Here is a 5,390-nt window from a genome sequence, read left to right as displayed (position 1 = left end):
CTCCTAAACCCTAAACCCTAAACCCTAAACCTCAATGGGCCTACCTAGATGGTTCAACTTTGGCTCCAATGGTACTTCCTCGAATTTCAGGTGGCCAACCTAGAATTCCCTAAGGGCATAGCTCCAGCCCGTATCTTGGCAAAGGCTTCAATCACCAACCATTCTACACTCGCCTACCTTTACTTCTTCAGAATTTGTTGGACTCGGGCAGATTTGGAGTAGGGTGCCTCTGTGCTCAAGAAGTACCCTTGGTCCTCAGATCAAATTTTCCAAGACGCCTTTGGGGAGGATGCTAGCAGCCTATGTAAAGAAAAATTCATTAACTGCATCCAACAAAGGGATCTAGCCTATGGAGTTCGAAGAAACCGAACTGGCTACGAGCGAGGACTAGAAGTCTACCGCCCCAACAGTTGTGGTAGACAGCTGGGATTCAGGCATGCAATCCCAGTGCCTTTTTTTTACTCTGTGCAATGTGGGACCTCTTATTGCCTCCGCTCTCCCTCCGAGGTTACATTTTGGGCAACTTAACGCAGCTTAGAGGTGATGAGCAAGATCGCCCACAAGCCTGTGGCTTTGAACTTCAAGTGCACTCCTTTCTTTGCCACTTGGTGGGAGGCCAAATGGTCTAGGAAGTATGATGGGGACATCATGGAGGCCCACGATCGACTCTTTAGGTAGGTCTTCTTCAAACCTCTCCCTAAGAAGGATGAGTTCAAAAATTGGAAGGAGGCCATCAACTAGAAGAACCAGCTCTTGCTAATAGGTAAATCACATTATTTATATTTTTCTTTCATTCATGCTGCCTTCATAATCTGTCATTTGGTAACTGAAGGAAATATTTATTAAAACTAGATCATTTGAGTAACATCTATGCATGCTATTAACAATTAAAAGGAGGAATCATGCTTGTATGCACTCAAAAACAAAACTTTATCCATGAATGCAAGGCCTAGTAATTGTGGTGAACCAAGACTCAACTCAAGAACAAAGTGAGTTGAGAAATATTATACATTTGTCCTCTTTACATAAGCAAAGGCTAATCACCCTAGAGATAGGGCCTTCATTCCTTGCTTTTTAGCTCTATGGATTTCTCGGAGGAGGATGGATGAATGGATTCTCCAAGTTCCCAAAGTAGGGAACCTCTAAGTCTCCACACCAAGGAGAGCATTGAGAAAGAGATTAGTGACCTAGAGGAAGGAAGATTGCTGGCTATGTTCCTTTAGGGTGGCCGGCCTCTTAGAGAGAAAAGAGAGCTTTGTGTTCTCATCTTTTCTCCAAAAGAAACTCTAATGATGAAATGTTATAAAGTTCTTTATATAGTCCCTTCAATTAAGTGACAAAAGAACCAAAACCTGTCATCCCCTAATGTGGCTGGCCTTAAGGGTTCATTGGGCTTTCAAGTCCTTTGTGTTTTCAAGTTGTCATACAACTTGAGTTAATGGGCTTGACATTCAAATCACATTGGGCCTTGCGGCCTAAAACTAACCCGAGGTCTATAACGAACATATTCGTTTGATTAATTAACATATTAATTAATCATAGCCATAAATAATTAAACTATTTAATTATCATTACTCATCTCCGTTGTTTCATTAATCTCTACCTTACTTGGTGTACGATCCATTAGGTTCCTTTTAGTGAGGCAATGGGCAATTAGAACTCTTCAAATCGATTGTGAATTGAAACTTACTTTCAATTCTCCCCTTAGTAATTACTCACCTTTAGGGCTTCCACAAACCATGAGTGACACCTAGCAGTGTTATGGCTACCTAAGCTAAACAAAAGAGGTGGAGAACCTATTTAGTTTAGGATTACGATGCAATACGGTCTTTCTCTAATACAATATTCTTAACCACATTGTTTGGTTTGATAGTTTATTCATGTCTACTATCCAATGTGATTCTCTTACTTATATGATTACCTTGAATGTAATTTGGAACGACTTCCTAAATCTCATTCATACTTTAGCCAAAGATTCTTAATCATATCATAGAGTATTCTCATTTAAACGGTTTGAAGGCTAGAGATCCCTTGTTGCTCATTCACTTGCCTCCATGGCTAAGTGGTTTAACCCCAACTATATCGTGGACACCCTTTGACGAAGTGACTTTGACATAGTCAAAGATTAAGGACCTAACCACAAGACAACTATGATGCCTCAGGTCAAAGGACTACTTTGCATTATCCCAACCATGAGTTCTCATGTGACATGAGTATGAGAACTCCTCGTTGATCGTGTTTAGTGGACTCATTCTCTATTGAGCACCTATATGCTTGTCTTGGTGTCGATCACACCAATGACTCAAGACCAATCATTCTCTTTAAGAGAAGACATAGCACATACTGATCTTAACGGACTGTCAATGCCCAATAGGCAATCCTATGATCAAGAACGTTTAGGATATGTATACAAAAGAGAATGGTCTCATGAATCTAACTTCTTTAGATCAAATTCTCCCAATTACATATTCCTTAGACTTATCATTTAAGCATATAACATTTATATGAGATGGCTTTAAACAATAATCTTTGCCCTTTATATATATATTGAACTAGATTAGTTTGACATGTGAAATGTCCGTAAGGTATCATCATATGATTGGCTTTTAGGGCACATTTTCAACAATTTGGTCTTGCAGCCCAAGGCAACACTGAAGAAGTGGATGTCGGGCTAAATGAGAAAGCTGCAGATGCCTTGGTTCTTCATGAGGCTGCTCCTGAGGTAGCAAAGCAAAGGGTAGGGTCCATCCAAGTTGATGGGGGAGGCTGGAGACATCTCAAAGATCTTCAGTAAGTTAAAGGCCGAGGCTAGGACTGAAGTAGAGACAAGGGCCCTTTATCGGGCAAGAGCTTATGTGGTGGAGTCTTAAGAATCTGAGCTCGAGGAGAGGCCTCTTGCTCAACTTGCCTTGCATGGCCCGAGAGCTACTCCTACCAAGAAGAGAACCAGGTCTTAGACTTCCCTGGCCTCCAAACTTTCTTTTGCTCATCCTATTGAAGTGGGTAGAAACAAACAAAAATCTTCCAGTAAGTAACTTAGTCTTAGCCTTTTTCTACTTCTTCTTAATTTCGATTTTCTCTAAGTCTCAAGCTAATTTCCTTTTTTTTTTCTTGTAATCAGGGCCTCTAGCTACCAAGAAGCCTACCCCTATTCCCAAAGAGGGGCATTTGGGTGTAGAAGTGCATCAAGAAGATAAGGAAGTCCTTACCAAGATCCTTGAGGAGTTGAAGGTATAACTTTCAATATTTTGAGCATTAAGTCGATTTTGAATTTCTTCCTTAACACTTTTGTTGAGCCTTTGCTATTTTCTTGAAATAGGATACCAGAGCAGAGAGGACTTCCCAGCCCAAGCCTTCTTCCTCTCCAACCCGCGCTGTGAGTCATTCTCCTTCTTGAACCAAGCCCTCAAAGGTATACTTCTCTCCTTCAACACTGGCTTAATTGTGTTTTCTGAATTTTCAAAGCTAACCTCTCACTTCTGTTGTTGTCTAGTCAAGGGAAGGGCTTTTAGCTTCTCAAGTCGAGCGAGCACCTATCATCTGTTCTTCTTCCAATTTTCCGGCGATAGTGGTGGTCCCTACTTCCTAGTTTAACCCATCAACTGGGGAGATGCTACATTTCGTGGAAGATGATAGTACCCCAGTATCTTATTCAATCTTAAGATCTTCCTTAAATTTTCTTTTCAAGTTTCTTCAATAATTCACAATCTGTGTATTGCTATTTTCTAGTCTTCTCTAGTGTATGAGGCCATCCCCCAGCAAACAATAGCCTTTGAGGAACCCGTTGCCTCTGAAATACCTGTTGTCTCAGAGGTAACTAGTTTGAAGGCTCTTCAAGATCCTACTAGGGCCAACCTGCCTGTTTCTTCTAAGGCAGCGACATCAATAGAGGTCCCTTATCCCAAAGCTCAAGGTTTAGCTCAAGTATACAAGCTCTTTCTTTTCTACTTTTCCTTTAGTTTAGTTATAGATCGATCAAACCTCTAACTCACCATTCTTTTGGTTTACAAAGACTTATGGCGAGGGCTCATGCAAGGCTCCTCAGCCAGCAGTGCCAAGGTTGCCCATCCTCGGCCTCCCAAAGCTTCTAGAGTCACATGGATTCCCATCCCTAGGCCTAGGAAGACAGCTGCGATTGAGGCTCCTCCAACCATCTCATATGAACCTGCCTCCACTACTGTTGCCTCTGGGGGTGCTGGAGTAATGCCTCCCCCCTTGGCATTCATTCCTACCATAGCTTCTTTGCCTGAACTATTCAGGAAGTTCGGGCAAATCAGGACAAAATTGAGGTCTCCCAAGCAGCCCTCTAAGCCTCAACATCTTTAAGATCTACGCAGAGTCTTCAAGGAATGGATGCAGAGGGACTTCACAGCTTCCTTTAGCCTCAAGGCACTTCAAGATGCCCAAAAAGCCCTCACTGAGTTATACAAAGCTCAATAGATGTCGAAGGTTCAATATGAGTCTTTCCATTCCTTTTTCGAAAATCTAAGGGCTCTGAGGGATCAACATCTTAGGGCTGAGAGGCAAGCTAATGGAGTGAAGTGTTACAAGGAGAATCACTCTATAACCTCCACTTCTCTGCAACAATTAGTGGAAGAGGGCTCAGCAATGGAAGATCGGATCATGGTGGTTGCTACGGAGATCCAAAAGTTGGAAGAGCAACTTTCTGCACTAAAGGTTGAGTAAATGACCCTCTCAAGCAAATTCTATCAGAAGATTGAAGAAGTGAAGAAGGTCAATCTTGAAGTGGAGGATGCTAAAGCCCAACCTGCTAAGAGCAACATAGCTTTGGAAGAGCCTGGTCAAATTTTCACCATTATGCAAGCATATCATTCTAGGATAGCTGCTCTTGCCAAGGATGTAAACTTGATAGAATAGGATTTCTGTAATTCCCCCATTATGAAATAAAAACTTCTTTACTTGCTCCAATACTTGTTTATTTACAATATTTGCAATACTTAACTGCTTTTGAGCATAACAAGGACTTTCCCTACTTCTCTGAATACTTAAACCTCATCAATGTAACAATCTCTAACATCCCAAAGAGTTGGTCAATATTTCTTTAAAAACTTGGCATTGACTAGATGTCTTTGCAAACTTCCTTCTAAATCTACCAAGTAATACCCTCATCTATCTAGCACTTTGTTGATGATAAAAGGGCCTTCCTAGGTAGGACTCCATTTCTCAAAACCTCTAACTTGAGCTCCCAAGGGTAGAATTGCCTTCCATACCAACTCTCCTTCCATGAAGGCTTTCAATTTTTCTTTCTTATTGTATGCTCAGGCAACAACCCTTTTTCCTTCTTGGATCTTATTCAAGGCTTCAATTCGGGCTTCATCCAAATCTTCAATCCCTTGACACATGGCCTGGATGAACTTTTCACTATATAG

General features: G+C 41.4%; 1 pseudogene; it reads left to right on the top strand.

Annotated features, from left to right (window-relative positions):
- Positions 1–4,071: 4,071 nt before the first annotated feature.
- On the top strand, positions 4,072–4,878 carry LOC126609360 (uncharacterized; annotated as a pseudogene).
- The last annotated feature ends 512 nt before the right edge of the window (positions 4,879–5,390 follow it).

Source organism: Malus sylvestris, chromosome 16 (assembly GCF_916048215.2).
Source record: "Malus sylvestris chromosome 16, drMalSylv7.2, whole genome shotgun sequence".
NCBI classification, from domain to species: Eukaryota; Viridiplantae; Streptophyta; class Magnoliopsida; order Rosales; family Rosaceae; genus Malus; species Malus sylvestris.
The sequence above is the reverse complement of the archived record's forward strand: the minus strand, read 5'-3'. Positions and strand labels throughout refer to the sequence as shown.